Below are 20,948 nucleotides of genomic sequence, written 5' to 3'. Positions count from 1 at the left end.
CTGTCCCCTATCACTAAGACAAAAGATTTATCTGATTTTCAATTTAGGGTCTGACACTCTTATTCCCTTCAAGTTTCTGTTTTGGTGTCCAATCGCCATTTTATTTTTAACAAAATACAATATTTAGCATAAAGAATACCTTCTTTCAGTCTAAATTATTCTTCAGTGAAACTCTAAGAAAACAAATGTTATCTCAGCAGATTCATAGGCTTATTTTACTGTTTCTAGATTCCTCTTTTAGCAATGAATAAAATAAGTTGTAAATAGATTGTATTCTATGGTTCACACCACTGAAGACTCTTTACTAAACAGAGAAGAGGGGGAAAATCTCTAGGGAAAAGTTTCCAATGAAAAGTATGTATTTTTGACTTTTAAAATTTCCTAAGTTTTTCAACCATGATACAGAATAGTTAGATTGAAAAATCTAAATCACAAAATAAAAATTCTCTAAAAGCATAAATATGTTCAAATATTAGGGACAATTAAATTTTAAGAAGCAAATGTCATTTGGATCCAATAATTCCTTGATTCCTCTTTGGCACATGCTAAGCTTCTTTCATATGCAAAATTGTATTCTTATTCTCATGTTACTACTATAATGAATTTAAGCATGTTATTAATATTATTAATGGTAGTATTCATAAGTACATTTTGGTTGAATTATCTTTAGTTTAATATAATCAAAATGACTTTGACCAACAAAAGTTTGGAAGAGGAATTTCTTGGAAAATTTCTTTGATGATGTGAAGTCAAAGCTTTTAACATATTTCCACCAGCAAGGGCCTAAAAATGGGTTTCCATTCCTAATGAAAAATCTAGAAGCCTCTATTTTATGTGTTTTAACTGAATTAACTCAAATCACCAGTAATATTTACATATGCTTAATATCTGTCATTATATATGCTTTCTTTTTTAAGGAAAAAAAAATTTAAGAACCTGAAGTTTGGTGCTCCTTTGTCCAATGCATTACTGCTAATCAAAATTAAAACCAATGTTCAATGTGTCAAAATGCATTCTACTGTCATGTACAACTCATTAGAATAAATTAAAAACTATAATTTAAAAAACCGAGGGCTGGGAATGTGGCTCAAGCGGTAGCTTGCTCGCCTGGCATGCGTGCGGCCCGGGTTCGATCCTCAGCACCACATACAAACACAGATGTTGTGTCCGCCAAAATCTAAAAAAAAAAAAAAAAAAAAAAATTAAAAATTCTCTCTCTCTCTCTCTCTCAAAAAAAAAACGAAAAAATTGATTTAATTATTGATTTAATCATGTATGTTTAGAAAATCTCTAGTTTCATTTATATGAAATTTATAGAAATTTCTGTACACTAGACAAAATAGTGAAGTTATATTGTATATAAAATCTTTGCTCTGAAAACACTGTCAACAAAGTCAGTCCATTAAGGGGAACTGTTCTTTTCGTTCAAAAGGCCGGTTATCTACTTATGGGATTTTTTTGGTTCTCAGCAATACAAAATAGACAAATAATTCAATGTGTCAGTTAAATTACATACATTACACATAATTACATACATACACAAAAAAAAGTAAAGAGAGACCAGCATCTAGTCTCCCTGAATGTTTTTAGACACCCTAAATGAAGGAAGCACATACTTTCTGTTGAGAATTCAGGTATTGGCCACAGCCTCTCAGAGGTTTCCATTGTCCTCCCAAAACCAAAATGCTGTCAGCTTCTCAGCACACACCAGCATAAGCCTGGCTTCTGCCCATCCTTTCCAACTGTTCCCTTGAGACAGCATTCCTGTCCATATTTCTCAGTTTGTCCAGTAAGAGAAGGTGTGCTGAGGTTAGGGACCTCCATGAATGGCACTACAGAACAGCTGATAAAGATGTTACATTCTATTCTATTCTTCCTACTGTTTAAGGCTCAGCACGGACTGGAAACATTTTTTCTTTGTTGTTCTCTGTAATATTTTGATCCAAGTAGTTTTGTAATGGAGCCTTCTCTTACTTCCTGGGGAAAGAGCAGGTTTTTTGGGGAGGACCTGGCAGATATCTTGGAGCAAACCTCTAGGACCAAGGCAAGAGGACAAATTCGGGAGAGGTGGGAGAAGGGGTTTTCAAGAGTGAGAAAGGCCTGGAGTCTTGACAGGTAGAAATGCTGAACTCTAACAGGAGTCCACAGGAAAGCAATGAAGGCTGAATTCAGGCAGGAAGTCGAGCCAACTCTGAAAGGCTCAGAAGCCTTTGCTTAGTGTACAGAGGCCAAACGTGGGCCACCCACAAGACTGAGACAGGAAGGACTTTGACCATGATCACAAATGCCTATCTCCTAACATCCTTAATTATGGAAACACCCTCCTGCTTTCAAGAGTCTAATGTGAGCCACATGAAGGGGAAGGAGTTTCCTACAATTTGAGTTTGAATTTCTTAGTACCCTGAGGAAATAAAACTCAGAACCAGACTTAGCTTGATCTTAAATAAGGGAATTGATAGTTCTTAGACCCAAGGGTCTCTCAGAAAATCTATTGTTATAACACATGACCTGCCTCAACTGCTCCAACTATTCCAAGTTTTCAGTTAGATGCTTCCAGAGGAGAACATTTAAAAAATAAAGTTTTTAAGCAAAGGTTACTATTTAAAATGGGAAGCTAAGAGAACTTTTAATCTTGTTTAACAGCATTATTATTCCTTGCTTATGTTGAGACATAGAACGGGACTCATCAGATTTAAACTTTGTACTTCCCCCTGAACTTTGGGCAGAAACAAGTTTCTCGGAAAGTTGAGAGGTTATAATTGTTCATCTATATGAATCAAAGCAGAAGGCTGGTTGGGAGTCTTTCATAAATGTGTGAAGAACATGGGAAGACAGGGCCCAGCGTAAGCCCCAAGGGGATATCAGCTCTGTTGTCAGTGGGATGGGCAAGATTTCTGAGCTCATGGGCTGTGTCTGGAAACCAGAACCTAAATACCAGAGAAGTGACCAAGGTTGAGCCAGGATTAGGGCTGAGCCTGCAAACAAGAGAGAAGAAATTATTCAAGTGTGATCTGTAAGATAATGTTTCAACAGCTTTTTGCACTATACCACATGTCTGATTGGTACTTTGAAATCTCTGGTGAAGGACAAAATCACAACCATTTAAAAATCTTAATGGGCTTTATTTTCAATTTGAGAATCAGGCAACGTTTCATTCCACAAAATAGAATTAGTGTTCTAATGGGCTGAGTGGGTTTGTTTCACAGAGAAAGGGTAAGAAGGCAGAAACAAAAGAATAAAAGACAGATTGGTCTAACATCACGTTACTTCTGAGTAAGGATGAAAGCCGAGGGACTGTTATTATGATGCCAATTGAAACTGTCCTGTCTGGGAAATTTGGCTGTTATTCCTCTAATCTTGTTTTCTCAAAACTCAGATCAATACCTTAGTTTCAGGCTGGTGACAACTTAGCATGAGTGAGTGACTCCATTTTGACTTTTAGCCTGGGGCCCAGTCCAGGAGCAGAGTCTAAAACAATGGCCTCATATAATATTTATTTAACACCTCATAGGATTATGTTCACAGATATGTCAAACGCCTGAGATCATCTGATTCCTTAAATTCTTATTAGGTATCTACTACGCAAAATGCACTGTGCTAGATACTTGGGAGAGATATAAAAGAGAATATTAAAAAAAGAGATATAAAAAAGAATCTATCTTCAGGAGCTCACAATTTAATAGGAAAGAGAAGACAAATACAAATTGGTCTAAGACAAGAAAATCTGTCATATATTAAAAGAAAATAATATTACCAGCTAAGATTTATTGAGAGCTTTCAATGAATCAAACACTAATCCACACTATAACCGTATAGGGTATTCTCTCTACAGAGCAGAACACAGAAATAAAGGGAGATTAGGAAATGTCCTGAGGGCCTCTAATTAAGAAGGATTGGTTCAGAAATTGAACACAGACACCTAACCCGGAATCAAGTTCTTAAACTCTCCTCTGAAATACAAATAACTTGTCAGTGTAGAATGAAGGGGAAAGAGATGAAATTGAATGTGGAGGGGAGGGAGCAGAGCCAAGGGAGCAATAAAGACTCTTGATCCTTTTACTTAACATGGGATTAGGAGGAGAAAAATGAACCAACCAATAGTGTTTTACTTTCAAAAGCAAATAAATCCCTTTTGCTTATTAATTTTTCCTAACATGAGGTTAGAAGTTCTTGGAAAAAGTATTGTTAAATTATTTTGAAGACTATAAAATTTTCCGTATGTTTTCTCCCATAGGTGGACATTTCCTTATCCGTACAGTGAAAATATGTTATTTCATTATCTTTTATTTAGAATACTGTAGTTTAAAAAATAGTAATATCTTGAATCAAATCCTTGCTCTTTTCAGAACGAATCTTGCTCTTTTCTTTCAAATAACTCTATGCACTTCATGTAGCCATGATTTTTCCTATTTGCAGAAAAAAAAAAAGAAAGTTTGTGAATTTTCTGGAGTTGGGAATTACTCTCTAAAGGTGAGACAATAAAACAAGTGACTTTACTTTCAATCCAGAGCACACGCTACCATATTTTGCCAAATAGCAAAGTAAATGGGGTTGAGTTTGAAATGATGAACTAAACTGGGGACTATGTAAGCAAGCCAAAATAAAATCTGTGTACTCTTGATTAAAAAAAAAAATTAGCCTAAGAAATCCATCATCTTGTTAAAATTATTCACATGCAAAATACCCACTGTATAGATATTTTTCAATATATAAACAATGCCACAGTTGTATGTTGATACAGCATCATTTCAGGCCATTCGTATGAGATACACATTGCTAGAAGAAGGGAGTAATCTTAGTTAGACTTAGTCTTTGGAGCTTCAGAAGCTGGGTGCATCTGGGCTCTCCATAGATAGATATGTCAAATGCAGCCCAGCCCTTCTATTACCTGAACTTTACTTTGGACTGAGCATGTTTATGATGGAACTCACTCTACAATTGACTTCAATGGAGGTTGAGTCTTTCATCATCATCATAATCCCAAGGCCAAGCTACGGAGTTCACATACTGAATTTTGCAATATTGACAAAGTTCATTTTCATAGGTTCCGGCAGATGAACTCTTGTTTCCTCTGAGTGAAGTTAGTGAAAATCTTGCTTGGTAAATAGCCATCCACGGCAGAAGATAAGAACAATTGTTTACTAAAGAAGGAGAGCTGGCTTCTCCTGGGGAAGGCTCCTGAAATCCTGTCTCTGCAGACTTTCCTGCAGTAGAAAGTCTCAGAGGTCAAGAGTCCAGCACCCACAGAAATCCACTCATAACATGAAAGGACTATCGGGGCGGGGCTCTGGGCTGCTGTGGAGTTTGAAATTTGCAAGCTGATGTTTTCTGGTTTGGCTGCTGATTTAAGAGTTAGCAATGACAGTTATGGCTTCAGGTCACCAAATAGGTGCTGGCAGCACAGCAAGAGGGATGAGGGACAAGCCCAAGGTGATGGATTGAGGCACCCAGATGGTCAGCAGTCACCAGACGGTATCACAGCTGGGGGTTGCTCTTTTCTACTTCTAGGAAGTGGATCTCTTCAAGGAGACTTGGTCAACTGAATAGTAACTGAATGGCAAAAGACTACTTAAACACACACACACACACACACACACACACACACCATGGGTCAGGAGAAAGGGTCTTTGCAGGTGTGATTAAATGAAGGATCTTGAGGTGAGGGGATGTTCCTGGTTGATCTGTGTGGATGCGGAAGGCCATCCTATGTCTCTTCATAAGAGAAAGGCAGAGGGAGATTTTCATATCACAGAGAAGACCAGGTGACATTAATACATACTATTATCTTAAACAAATATTTTATCTACACACACAAATGTTACTCCCATACACTCAGAATTTAGGAAAAAACTGGTCCACAAACCACATCTGGGACTGTTCTAGTGCTGACCAAGTTTGTTTGAGAGCAGTTCTTTAAAAAACACCTTCCCCATCGTCTGTAATCCCAGCAAATCGGAAGGCCGAGGCAGGGGGTTCTTAACTTCAAGGCCAGCCTCAGCAACTTTGTGAGACTCTCAGTAACATGATAAGACCCTGTCTCAAAATAAAAAAATAAAAAGGGCTGGGAATGTAGCTCAGTAGTAAAGCTCCCCTGGGTTCAATCCCCAGTATCAAAATATGGACATTTTAGGGCTTGGGTTATAGCTCAGTGGTAGAGCACTTGCCTTGCATACTTGAGGCCCTGGGTTTGATCCTCAGCACCACATAAAAATAAATAAATAAAGATATTATGTCCATCTACAACTAAAACAATTTTTTTAAATGGACATTATAAAGGAGCAAAGGTAAGTTAGCTGTGCCGTATAAATTCTATTAAAATAACCCTCTTCAAAGGCATAAAGCGACTTTCACCTGGTATTTTCTTACTATTTTTGCCCTCTCCATCATCTGGTAAAATATATTTGTGTGTGTGTGTGTGTGTGTGTGTGTGTGTGTATACACACACATACATATATGTATATTTATATATATATATATACATACACATACATATGTATATATATATGTATATATACATATATATATATATATATTTGCAATACTAGGGATTTAACCCTGGGGAACTTTTCCACTAATTATATATCCAGACCTTTTTATTTTTTAATTTTAAGAGAGCGTCTCACTAAGTTTCTCAAGCTGACCTTGAACTTGAAATCCTCCTGCCTCAGCCTTCTAAGTAATGGGGAATTGCAGGCTTGATCCAACATGCTTCATTTCCTATTAATAACTTTTAAATAATTAGTACCTTCCCCTAGCACAGCACTTTAGTCTGTGTGTAAAACTGTCCATTTTAAATTATTCCTTCTCGTCATCTGTACTGCAATTAAGATTACTAAGGGTTTTACCAGATGGGAGGAAATCTACGAGTTTTGCCAAGTTTACACATCCGTTCCTACATCCTTTTCCTTGAACATGTGGATCGCATTTCCAAGAGCTGCCCTTAAACCTGGCCTCTGACCCCCTCTCTAGGCTTTTACCTCTGGTTGCTTTGTTCCCTCCAAGAACAGTGGGAGGACCATATTAGAATGGTTCATAATTCCTCAGACTATACTGATCCACAGAACAATCTCTATTGATCTGTAGTTGCTTTTATCAAGATTAGAATGTTTTCAGGAGATCCTCCCCACTTGAATCACCTTCTACAATGCTAGTTTTATCAAATTAAGTGAATTCCTTTGTGCCCCCCACATACACATTTACCTTATCTTCTTAGTTTCCCAAGTTAGTAAACTGTTTCTCTGTTTCACGAGCCCCTTTGTATGTTTTCTCTTCTCAGATTCCAAAGGAATCATGTTCAAATATTAAGTATTAAATCTTGGATTGTAAAGTCCTTATCCTTCTATTATCTGTTCACCTTCCTTCGTTTCTCTTTACTACCACCTGTCATTCATCAAATCTCCAGGCTGGCTTGCTTCCCACACCAAGAGTGGGAAGCTCTTTGTCTCTATCTACCTTTTCTTTATACCTCCAATTGTTACTGTTTTTTTTTTTTTTTTTAAATTCCTCCATGAAGCCTTCGCTAGTGCCCTTGACCAGAGCTACCACTCCCATCAGTGAACAGTGATGTTTGTCCAGCGTGATTAGAAACTGCTGTTAACTATCAGGACCACCTAGTTAACTCTTCTCCTCACATGCCTTAGTCATTCTCAAAGAATGAAGTAGATGTTTATGGAGCAGTAAGAACCTTTCCAGGCCCCTCAACATAAGTATGTACTTGGTGCCAAGCCCTGAACTCAAGGAACCAGGAATTCACAATAGGAATCAGATTCTACTTCCCTTATCAAAATGGTGTCTATAGAGAAGTTACCAGTGGAATCAGATGACAAGTATAATCAATAATAAGGATTTACTAAGCACATAGTAAGATACTAGCACATACTAGTATCTTCCCCCCAAATAATGGGAAATTAAAAAAGAAAAAGGCACATAAGTTGAAGCCTTTGCCCTGAGTGACATCATAAACAATGTACATGAAGGTGTTAGAGAGAAAAATGATGTGGTATGAACACATGTTGGCAAGAGAAATCCAGAGAGGAAAGATCATTTGTGGGCTGATCAGAGTGTGCCCCACAGAAGAGCTGGGTCTAGGGGTACAGAGAAATATCACCGCTGTTTTATTGGCATTCTTGTTATCTAGTGATTTACGCCACGTGGAGCCTGTTATATCTTTTATGCCTCTTTTAAGTAGATATCTCAGAAATATGTTTACATTTATTTATGTGATTATGAAAAATGTCCACCTCTGCCCCAGCTCAGATGTAAATTCCCAAGAGGGGCTGTTCAGTTCTCCCTTGTCCAGGGATCATTACGTCTTTCATGCCTCCGTCTTCATCCAGGGTGCGTTAGACCCACACTGTCTCTCTGGGGAGAGAGGGCTTACAAAACTCTTCAACTGCTTGTCCAGAGCAATGGGATTTAGATTGAAGGACAATTCACTCTCCACGTTTCTTTGGCTCTGCTTCTAGTTCTCCCTGTGGAAGGTTCTCCTTTGGGCCCCATACCCACCTCTCTCCTATGCACCCTTTCCTTACCTGAGACCCAGCCTTATTTAGTCTATGGATGAGGAATTTGGCCTCTCCTTTCCATTTTACATTTGGGCTGCATCTTCCTAGGTGAACTAAGGTCACCTCCACTACCAGTCCCCGGCTGGCACACTCATGTGACCTTCATCTGATGCCTGGACCCCTATGCTCCCTTTGCTGTGGTATTCCCAGCAAGCTCATAGCTCTCAATCTCACCTCTCCTTTGCAGAGAGCTCTTGGGCTGACAAGGACACAAGGGATCTGATGTCCTTGGTCTTCCAGAAACCACAAACAGCCCTGAGCCTCCTTCCCTGGCAGTCTCTGAGATGCCAGGTTGTCCAGTTTGCTTTCCCCTGCTACGGAGAGTGGGACAATCAAGAAGCCCCTGACCAAGCAGACCTCTAAGGGGAAAGGGACCTTGTTTCCCTCTCCTGGGGGCAGCACCAGGCCTTAGGAAGATTTCTTGGCCCCTCTGGTTCTTTGGGTTGCTTGGGAGCAAACATCCCTTCTCTCTCTGCAAACTGTACTTTCTAAGACGGGCTGCCTTCTCTCCTCTCTGCAGACAGTCATGTGCCCCAGGAGAGGGCTAGCTCTCACTGGTCTCCTCTAATTAGTCTTTTGGGAGGCAGATGGCTTGAAACACAGGTGCCTCCTCAAATTTACTATTTGAACCATAGCATGACTTTTGTGCATAGCATAGAGAGCCTCTGAAACTCCAAACATGAACAGTTCCATGCAACGTGATGTTATTCCCATAAAATAAATCCCAAAGGCATTTCTAAAATTGGTCTAATTATGATAAAAACCACCTGCATTTAAGCAATAGTGTATCGTACCTGAGAATTCCAGGAAGTCACATTAAAGTCACCTGAGGAAGGAATCCCAGATTTTTACCCGCACATTATGCAGAGGCAGTACTTACCAAGAATCCCCTGAGGTTAAAGGATTTTCAGGCTCTATGAGAAGATTACTGATCTATTTATACCTCTTGTCTCCTTGTTTCAACATATGTTCCACCCAGGGTTTATTGTGGCCATTTATATTTTACAAAATATGTCCAAGAATATAAGACAGAAAAAAATGGGCTTTAATGAAAAGCAAAATATTGTGATCTTCCAACTGTCTCAATCAAGCATGCAAGAAAACAGTGCCAAAAAAATGCAAATTGGCACACTTTGATTTTGAAACAATTAAGTGATAACGTTTCCATAGTGTGAGTGCAGAAAGATTTCAAAAACAAGCAGATATTTTGCCTTGTTTGTACTAAATTTTGTTCTTTTTCCTGTTAAATAAAATAAAAATGATTTTGTTCCTTTGATTTTTATTCTTCTGGTACAAAGTTTGAAAGACTTGTAGGAATCACATTTTGATTCACTTCTTTTGCCCACCACCTATTTTGATCTGAGACCTCTTTTTAACCCACTCAAATACATGGGATTGGTCATTAGCTCCAGTTGTTGTTCAATTAATTCATTTTAAAGGGGCTGAGTGAGAGTCACATGTGCTTGGCAAAGTCTGACATGTTCAGTACTATACTCCCTCTAGTGGATAAAGACAGAAGTACTTGACTCTATTTGAAGATGAGTTGAGTACAATTTCTGAGCATTAACTAACTCAGTCTTTGGCTTGGCTTCCTCCGCAATGTTATACTTCCATATATTTAATTTACACAAGATGTTATCAAACAGTGTATAAGTTTTCTTTATAGTTTAATTTTTTTTCTTTTTTTTTCTGGTATTGGGGATTGAACTCAGTTGTCCTTTACCAATGATCTACATTCATAACCTGTTTTTATATTTTTTTAAAAAATGTGAGACAGCATCTCCCTAAGTTGGTGAGGCTGGCCTCAGACTTGTGATCCTCCTGCCTCAGCCTCCTGAGTAACTGGAATTACAGGCATGTGCTATCGCACCCGCCTGAAGTATAGTTTTATTTTGGCTGTTGTCTTTTTACAAAATGTTTTTCCTATCATGACTCTTTTTATCATTAAAATCTTCCATCCAACAAATATGTATGGAGAGTCTGCCATGTGTCAGGCATGGCTGTAGGCACCAGGAATACAGCAGTGAGTGAACAAAACAATTCCTGTCAATGGGAAACTTGAAACATTACCAGTCACCATTCTTTGTGTGCCTCCTACATGCCAGACTACAAGTTCAGTGATAGGCAATTATTATTTAACTGGATTGTCCCAACAACTCTGTGGAAACGAAGAAACTTGCCCAGGATCATAGATGGTGAGAGATGAGAGAACCCCTCACTGAGCCTGACCACACAGTCAGTCAGACCCTGCAATGACCCTGAACCTCATGGCCCGTTTCGATTTTCATTGTGATATTTTTTTTTCAATTGTCCCCTGAAACCCACGTGTTTATTTCATGAGAACTGGGACTGGATTTGCTTGTTCACCTCCGTAACCCCAGCAGCCAGCACCTGATGTTCGGGCTCCAGAAACACTTGGCCAAATGAAGTAAGTAAGCAGAGAATTGTACACAGGACCGTTTGACACCCAAGTCCTCACTGGTGTACTCTACCGCCCCCATGAGGGTCCAGAAAATAAGAAGCAACTCGGCACTGGTGGGCTTAATTGAATTACTTTGGAACCACTGGTCTTCTTGGTTTTCTTAATGCACAGGTGAAAAAACAAACCTGAAATGGATGAAATCTGATTTGTTAGAAGATTCAAAATCTTTCAAATTTTCTTATTTGCCATCTCTCCTGAATTTCACTACTGGAGGATACAGGCAGACGTCAAAGCAGCCTCCACTGACTGCAGATTCCTCTCAAGGGGCCATTTGTACTTTGGGAGGGAAGGGTGGGAATGGACCTAGGTGAGCTGCGCTTTGTGTGGCAGAACCTGCTGAGTAGAATCTAATGGCAGCATAAAGGGGTCAAGTTCCACAGTATTATTTTGTTTTTTATTTTTGTAGTACCTATTTCTTCAATCATGATATTCTCTCTACTATTATTTGCCACTAACCAAGTGACTCAGGAGTGTGCTAGCCATCCTTCACATCTATTAACGTTTCTTTGTGTGTTAATAGTAACACACGAATAGTAAATATTGAAAGAGTCATCTTGCCATTTGAACTGCTTCTGGCTGGAATAAATGTTTGTTCGGGTTGTAGCACTGCCCAGGTAATTACTAGGTAATGAGGTGGGGTCACCTTCCACCTTCCATATATATTTTAACAAAGATTGGATAAACACAGGTTAGACTTCTCAATTTGTGATCATCAGGATTCCCCTGTTATAATATAACACTCAAACACATGAGATTGGTCATTAGCTCCAGTTGTTGTTCAATTAACTCATTTTAAAGGGGAATTATATAACAGGGGAATCCTGATGATCACAAATTGAGAAGCCTAACCTGTGTTTATCCAATTTTTGTTAAAATCACAGGGTGGTTCTCCCTCCTTAATTTTTTGTGTGTGATGGGTTCCATACAATGTTTGCCAATTGATTCTAAGCAGTTCTGCACTGCACCTACCATAGTTTTTCTTCACCAGTTGTACTTACTTATAACTGATAACCAACAGCCTATTTTGAGAGGTCAAGATATCAGTTTCCGATAGGGGTAAAATGCTTTGTTACTATTTTATTTTATGCCTAGCAACTTCCTTGATAAACTTGTCTTAGAGAAGATAGATCCACTTTTAAAAGATCCTGCCAGGAGCATATTTTCCCCCAGGGCCACTGAGCCCTTTTGGATGGACAGTCCCAGCCAGTCAGGAGCAACAACTACCCCTTGTGGACTGTCCCAAAATTCCCCTCCCTTTTACTGTTATCCTGCCCCCTCCCGTAGACAGTGTAGGTTCAACGTAAACAACTTATGCTTTCCATCCCCAAAGTTTATAAAAATACTCTTAGCTTCATGTCTGGTAGACGTTTTTCTAACTGCTACCTGGTTGCTGGTAGTTTGTGTAAATTTGTCCCAGGACCAGTTCTTTCTTTCTGGCTTTCTCTTTTAATTCATCTGTACTAAACTCTTTTATTTCAGAGACCCCTTGGTGTAGGGCAGGCCCAAGACAGCTAGAGTTAGGCTCCCTTGCCCAGGCTTCCAGCGGGCTATGTTTTCAGTATGCAGTCCAGGTCATGAACACCCCAATTCAGCTTATGTACTCAAGGTCAGAAACCTTTGCCTATGAGCATGAGTTCACTTACGTGATCTGTTGGCAGTGTGTCTTTTTTGTGTGTGACCTGCATATAAAATCAGCCTCTGGAAGGACTGGGGAGTGGGTACTGGATGGGGGGTTGCTGCCACGTCTGAATAAAGCATGTCTCCTATCCCAACTGTGCTCTCATCTTTCTTCACCCACTGGGATTCCCAATCTGTTTCCCAGGGTCTGAGTCATAGCCCAACACTTGATCTCAAGTATTGGAGTTAAACAATGGCTTTCCAGTTCCTCCAGAGAGTTTTCCCTCCAAATCTCCATAGCACATTATTGGTCATACTTCCAATATACTTTCCTTATCTTCATATTCTTGGCATATAGTTGTTGATATACATTTCTTATTTTCCCTTCAAACACACACACACACACACACACACACACACACACACACACACACACTCCAATCCATGCTAGAGGATGGCACAGTAGTTAGGAGAAAGCATTTGCTTTGAATGGGTACGGCCACTTGTGTCCTTATCCACTCTTGATTTAGAACCCTTATTGGTAAGAAGGGAGGAATACACAACCGTTTCAAATTAAATTAAATGATGGACATTAACTACCAGGTACTCACTAAATGCTAGCTCCTCTTTGCTATAATTATCAGGAGGACGAGCACTCAGTGTTCCCATCCCCAAATTCTAGTAATGAACTGCCCATACTTACAGATAAACTGAGGACCTCCCTTGTCTATAGGTGGATCCCTCCTATTAATAACTCAAAATTGAGTAATGACTGGACACTGTGTTCAGTTACAGAGCACTGAAGAGTATTTCCCAGCTGGATTTATCAGGCACCTGGGTTCTCAGCTGGATCAAAATGGCCTGATTTCTTTTAAAAGAAAAATTTTATTTGTTCTTTTTAGTTATACATGAAGTAGAATGTATTTTGACATATCATACATACATGGAATATAACTTCCTGTTCTTGTGGTTGTACATGATATGGGGTTACACTGCTCAGGTATTCATATATAAACATAGGAAAGTAATGTCTGATTCATTCTACTGTCTTTCTTATTTTTATTCCCCCTCCCTTCCCTTCATTCACCTTTGTCTAATCTAAAGTACTTCTGTTGTTCCCTACCTGCCCCCTTATTGTGTGTTAGCATCTGCATATCAGAAAGAACATTGGACCTTTGTTTTTTTTTGGGGGGGGATTGGCTTATTTCACTTAGCATGATAGTACTCTGTACCACCCACTTATTGGAAAATGCAATAATTTCATTATTCTTTATGGTTAAGTAATATTTCATTGTGTATTTTTATACCACATTTTCTTCATCCATTCATCTGTTGAAGGGTACCTAGGTGGGGTCCATAATTTAGCTATTGTGAATTGAGCAGCTATAAACATTGATGTGCACGTGTCACTATAATATGCTTATTTTAAGTCCCTTGGGTATATACTGAGGAGTGGAATAACTGGGTCAAATGGTGCTTCCATTCCAAGTTTTCTGAGTAATCTCCATACTGCTTTCCAGAGTGATTGCACCAATTTGCAGTCCCACCAGCAATGTATGAGTGTGCCTTTCCCCCCACACCTCACCAATATTTATTGTTACCAATAATCTTGATAATTGCCATTTGACTGGAGTGAGACAAAATCTCAGTGTAGTTTTATGTTTCTCTAACTGCTAGAGATGTTGAACATTTTTTTTCATATATTTCTTGGCAGATTGTATTTCTTCTGTGCAGTGTCTGTTCAGTTCTTTTGCCCATTTATTGATTGGGTTATTTAATATTTTTTGGTGTTAAAGTTTTTGAGTTCTTTATATATCCTGGAGATTAATGCTCTGAGGGGCAGGTTGTCCTGATTCTTATATAATTACTAAAGTTGCCTCTGGTAGGATGAAGTCCAAACATTGCTTATGTTTCAGGAGAAGAACAGTTATGTAACAAGTAAGTATCCACAGAGTCAAAACCCAACATAGGGTAAAACAAGCCAGAAAAATCTGGTATTCTCAGCATAACACATGACAGTCATCAGATAAAGAGAACAAATAGTCCCTTTGTGGTGTATTCTCAGCCTTAACTCCATTTGGAGGGATTTTTCACAGGCAGAGTGGTTGTAATATGGATAGAGGACAGAGAGTGAATTTCCTTTTAGGGAAGCATTCAAAAGAAACTCTAGGTCCTCTTGACTCCCAGTAATTCACACGATCATGTTCTAAAGCTCTTAAAAATGAATGACTTTGTGGGACTTGGCCAGTAAGCAATGGTTGGAACCAAGCAAGAGAGGACACAAAAGAAGAAAAGTGGCATCCAATTGTGTTAGTCAGCTTAACATCATTATGACAAAATAACTGAGAAAAACAATTTAAGGGAGAAAAATTTTATTTTGGTTCATGGTTTCAGAGATTTCAGTTCCTGGTCACCTGGCTTCATTGCTGTGGGCCTGTGGTGGGGCAGAGCATCATGGCCGAGATGGTGTGGTTGAGCTGAGTTGCTCACTTCATGGTCACCTGGAAGTAGAGAGGGGGATGAAGGAGGGAGTGTCTGGGGACAAAATATCCTCCAGGGCATGCCAATAAGAATCCACCCCCTCTAACTAGATTCCACCTCCTACAGCTTCTAGCACCTCCAAACAGTTCATTTCGCTATGACTCCTTCAGTGGGTTAATCCATTGATGATGTCAGAGGTCTCATGACCCACTCACTTGCCAAAAGCCCCACATCTGAATATTGCTGCACCTGGGACCAAGCCTTCAACACATGAGCCTTTGGGAAACATTCCAGATTCAAACCATAACAGCCCATTGAAGCATCCACGTCACTATCTAGATGAGACTTTTACACCTGGTGCATGTACCCTGAGTACAATAAAGAGAAATAGAGAAGTAGCATTACTTGTTTTATTTTATTTTATTTTTTTGGTGGTGGTGGTTCTGGGGATTGAACCCAGGGGGGACTTTATCCATGAACTACATCCCCAGCCCTTTTTATTTTTTATTTTGAAAAAGGCCCTTGCTAAGGTGCCCATGCTAGCCACAAAGTTGAGATCTTCCTCCCTTGGCCTCCTAAGTATCTGGGTTACAGGTGTGTGCTTCACTCCCAGTTTGGTTCCATTACTGTTTGATATAAAAAGTCACTCACTGAGAAATAAGTGCAATGGTTCTCTAATCCACATGCATGACTTCTTCCTCTCTTACTCCCAGCAAGAGTGAGTTCACCTGTGCATTTTCTTTCTCTCTCTCTCTTTGTGTGTGTATGGCTCTCTCTCTCTCTCTCTCTCTCACACACACACACACACACACACACACACACACACACACACACAGCCTTCTCCTGGTCAGCCAAATGTGTTTACTCTGTATCAATTGCCAAGAATTTTTTTCTCTACAGAATGTGTGTGTGTAATAATTACTTACATATTTGTGTGGTTATCTACTTGCTCCTTGCTATGTTGCAAAAAAGACTTAAGATGGCTTATGTGGCTATGTAATATGACAAGAATTTAAATTGGAAGTGAGGTCAAAGAAGCCAAAACAAACCAAAGATTAAAAACACAGGAGATAGTAAAAGAAGTAAAAGCATAATGGTCTACATGACTGCTTCCTTGAACTACAGATTTGCCTCTAAGCTTTGTAAGTGGCCAAGTTTGATGAGAAAACTTGTCAATTGCTTAATTACTGTCGATAGGAGGGATTCCCAAACTTTTGTGTGCATCTGAATCATCTGAAGAGTTTATGAAACTAGAATTACTGGGGCCCACCTACAGAATTTCAAATTTTGTAAAATGTAAAAATGAGGTTCTTTATATAAATATAAGGTGAGATCATGTTAACACGTTCCTGTTCCCACTGATTCCCTCACTCAAAATCTAAGGAAATATTCAGGTTAAGAACAATTATTGTGTGTGTGTGTGTGTGTGTGGTTCTAGGCATTGAATCCAAGGATGCTTAACTACTGAGCCACATCCCCAGCCCATTTTATTCTTTATTTTGAGACAGGGTCTCACTAAGTTGTTTAGGGCCTCGCTAAATTGCTAAGACTAGCTTTGAACCTGTGATCCTCCTGCCTCAGCCTCCGGAGCATCTGGAATTATAAGTGTGTGCTACCATGCCCTGCAAGAACAGTTAATTTTGATATTAAAATCAGACATTCTAGGAAGTGACAACTAAAACCTTATACAATAAACATTCTCACAGAGATGTAAGATGTTTCAGCGGTCTGCAGGCTGTTGCTTTTATTAACTTCAAAATGGGTTTTTTACAGACTTATATGTTATGTTGTTATGAGATTCAATAAAAATTGGGGAAGGGTCAAAAAACTGACAATAATAATATAATAATAATATTCTTCAAGAATTCATTTTTGCCAATTTGGCTTGACCTAGGGTAGGAATTAAAAAGAATTCTATTTAATTCCATGTTTATTGTTTTGTTTTGGGTTTTCGATTTTTCTTTCTTTTTGCCAGTGGTGGGGAATCAAGCTCAGGGTTTCACACATGCTAGGCAAGCACTCTACCACTGAGCTATACTTTTAAGTCTTTCAATATTTTTAAACCAAGAAAAAAGTAAGAGCCCCATAGTAAATAGATGAGCAGAGTATACAAGCTTCAGGGTCTCATCAGTACCGAGGTTTATCTACAACTCTAATGTGGTTTTGAGGAAATGTAATCTAGTTAATCTTATCTGTAAAGTTTATTCTTCTCCCAGGCTTCACTTGTGATGGAGGGAGAAGGCACAGGGAGCAGGAATGGAAGGAGACTCATCCTCACCCTGGAAATTGCTCTCTGGGAAGGTCTAAATCTGTTTTTAGTGGGCTCAAATTACCTGAAGTTCTCAATGTGGTGAAGTACTTTCTCAATATACACAAACTTTGCATGATCACATAAGTTTCATTCATTTCACTTTTGTGGCAGAAGAGACTTAAATTTCCACATGTTTTCTTTTTCCATCTATCTTTCCCTTTTGAATTAAATCTATCAGGTCTTGGGGTGTTCCCTAGGGTTTGCTCATTTTGTTTTTTAGCAAATCAATTACTAGATGGCTGGCCCTTTGCTTTTCTGAGAAAGGAACAGTTTGCAATGTTCTAGACAATATGTTATGTGCAGGTATATGTAGTTACTGCTCTCAAACTCGAGTACAAAATTGCTTAAGGTGCTATTGGATATTGAGCTCTCGTTCACTTATTTAACAAACACTTACAGAAGATTTTGTATTTGCCAAGCATTGTGCCAGATGAGGGTAGTAACAACCGCCATCGTGAGTTTATGGTCATATCCTTCCAGACATGACACAGCATGCTAAGTATTGGAGCCCGTGTGTGTGTGTGTGTGTGTGTGTGTGTGTGTGTGTGTGTGTGTGTGCGTGTGTGCGCGGACTGTGTATGGAATCCAGGGCCATCTACTGTATTCTGAGTGAAGAAACCACAGAACACTCAGGAGAGGAAATAAACCCACACTTGAATGTCGGGGAAAGGCTCATTTGGATGAAGTTGCATATGAACTAAAACCAAATATGTAGAAAATAGAAGAAGTTAAACATGTGAAGGTGGATTGAGCCTGAGTTTGGATGGAGTTCACAATGGAAAGTGGGAGAGAGTAACAAACCAAAGACTGCTTGCCATGAACGTTTATAGAAGAAGATGCACTCAATTCACAAATATCAAACTATGGAACCAGCCTAGGTGTCCATCAATGGGTGAATGGATAAAGAAAATGTGGTACTTACACACATGAGATTTTATTCAACCATAAAGAAAAAAATGAAATTATGTCATTTTTTCAGGAAAACAGATGGAACTTGAGACCATTAAGTTGTTAAAAAAGCCACACATATTTTTTTTTTCTCATATGTGGAAACTAGAAAAGAAAATGGAAAAGAAAGTTGGGGGATGTCATGAAAAAAGAAGACAGATCAGTAGAATAGAGGAAAGGAATCAGGAGCTGGGAGGAGAAGGAGGGGCAAGTGGTGGAGAGTGATATTGGCCAAATTATATTGTTATATTGTGTGCATGTGCTTACATGTAACAACAAATCCCACCATTGTGTACAACTATAATGCACCAATAAACAATTGTGGGTGGGGGAGAGGTTGCACTGCCGAAACTCAAGGAAAGCCTGAATTCTGGGTGGAATATGTGAGATTTAGGTGAGGGTGCTGACAGAGCTGGAGAGGAGACCAAATCTTGAATGGCCTTGTAATCCATAGGAAGAAATTGAGGCTGGACTCTAAGACAATGGAGCAGCTAGCAAGCCGGTGATATTTGTCTGCATGAAGAAAGATGCCTTGAGCACCGGTGTTCTCAGACCTTATCTGTCATCTTGTGTAAAGTTGAATACGTGCTAAGAAGGATTTAATACTCGAAAACCTAAGGACATCAAAGACATGTAAAACAGAGAGTGCTGTTGCAGCCTGGAAAAGCCCAAGCAGCTGCACAGGTGCACCTGGCCCTGCCTGCCAGAGCATGCCAACGCGGGTGGCTGGACAAGCTGTGGCCACCTGGAGGTCTGAAATATGAAGGCACCTTGTGGGTTATGAGACTAAATCTAATAATGTTGGTATACTTTCCCTCAACATGAGTAGTGTGTTGTATACTCACTTTGTTCCTCACATACCGCACCTCTAGATCTCCATCATTCAAGAAGCTTCTAAGGAAAAGGAAAAGGAAACTCAGACACACGGTAGTGTCTTGGTGCCCCCTGCCTTGTACTGCTAGAAATGCCACAAACTTCCTGAGAGGTAAGCAAGATATTGGGTTAATGTTATTTTTAGTGGATCAATTATTTAACAGGAATGTTGAAGTATATTAGAGGAAAAATATCCTCAAGTATAATAGAAAAAGACAAATATTTCATTTTATATATATGTTTCATTTCATTATGATTAATGAACCACTTTTACTAACTGAATCTAGGAGACAAAACCCAGGCCATAACACATGCAGGGTACATATAGCTCTGCTTAGGGGAATGTGAGTCAATCCACAATACAATTTAAAAAGAGTTACCTTGATTTTAATTTTTTTTTTTTTTTTTTGCAGTGAGTAGGATTGAACCTAGGGTCCTGCCCATTCTAAGCACATACGATCACTGAGCTATACCCCCAGCACTCAATATTATTAAACTAAGTATTTAGTCATGAGGTTATTTGAGAGGAACACAAAATGTTTTGAAAATGAAAATGCTGAACATAAAATTATTTCCTATGTGCCGTTTGCCATCTAGTGTTAATTTTGGGAACTAAAAAAGACTAATAACAATAATTTCCCAAGCAGGATTACCAAGTGGCAAAGGGCCCACTCAAAGTAATATTCGATTTTAAGATCTCAAACTGTGCCACAAAAGTCTCTGATCTGAGGATGTGGATGAGTGGGTGAATGGGCAAGTGGGCAACTTGTAAGAAATGAGTTATTTCTGGGAAACAAAATGCTTCTCAATCCTGGCTACCTGGTAATTTTACCTGGCGTTATGGTTTTGATATAAGGTCCCTCAAAAAACGCATATGTAAGATAATGCAAGAAAGTTTAGAAATGAACTAATTGAGTTGTGAGAACTTTAATCAGTGGATTGATCCACTGATATGAACAAATGGGGCAGCAAGTGTAGAGAGGTGGGAAGTGGCTGGAGGGACTGAGTCACTGGGGGCAGTCTTTGGGGTTTATATTTTTGTCATTACTGAGCAGAGCTCTCCTGCTTCTTTGTTGCCATGCTCTGAGCTGCTTTCTTCCACCATGCCCTTCTGCCATGATAGTCTGCCTCATCTTGGACCCAAAGCTATGGAGTTGGCTATCTATGGACTGAGACTCTAAAACAGTGAACTCTAAATAAACTTTTTCTCCTCTAAAATTGTCTTTGTCAGGTCTTTTGATCACAGTAATGATAAAACTTCTGAGAAACTTAGAAATATAGAGAGAGTTGGGCCATACTCTAGACCTAGGAAATCAGATTGGCTCAGATGGGACCCCATCAATGGCATGTTTTAAAAGCTCCCAGGCAATTCTAATGTGCAGCCAGGGTGAGGGCCACTGAGTAGTGGATTCAGACTGTGGACTCTACTGAGCTTTATCTCTACGGGAGTTCATCACTTAGCATATTACCTCATGCAGGGAAATGGGGCTAATTATATAACACTCGTGTGCCTCAGTAAAATGAGGAAGACAACTTCTCTAGGGATTTATGTGAGAATTAAATATGATAATGAATATCAAGTGCTTAGCATAAGCGGCACATTGTACTCAATAAATGATAAACATTATTGAATAACAATAATTATTATTAAGGAAAATATTTTATGAGCTAT

General features: G+C 39.1%; 1 protein-coding gene across 5 annotated transcripts in view; it reads right to left on the bottom strand.

Moving 5' to 3' along the window:
* The window catches only part of Fabp12 (fatty acid binding protein 12), a 59,387-nt gene extending 49,942 nt beyond the window's left edge, over positions 1-9,445 (bottom strand). For 3 of the 5 annotated variants that reach the window (XM_078016973.1, XM_078016974.1, XM_078016975.1), the window contains exon 1: positions 9,359-9,438. The gene's annotated coding sequence lies outside the window, so the exon portion shown is untranslated. Of the gene's footprint in view, positions 1-9,358 lie in introns of all 5 variants that reach the window. The other 2 variants (XM_078016972.1, XM_078016976.1) reach the window with 1 other exon arrangement.
* Positions 9,446-20,948: the final 11,503 nt, after the last annotated feature.

The sequence above is a fragment of the Ictidomys tridecemlineatus genome, chromosome 7 (genome assembly GCF_052094955.1).
Source record: "Ictidomys tridecemlineatus isolate mIctTri1 chromosome 7, mIctTri1.hap1, whole genome shotgun sequence".
Taxonomy (NCBI): Eukaryota; Metazoa; Chordata; class Mammalia; order Rodentia; family Sciuridae; genus Ictidomys; species Ictidomys tridecemlineatus.
Note: the sequence above shows the minus strand (reverse complement) of the source record. Positions and strands in the feature narration are given on the sequence as shown.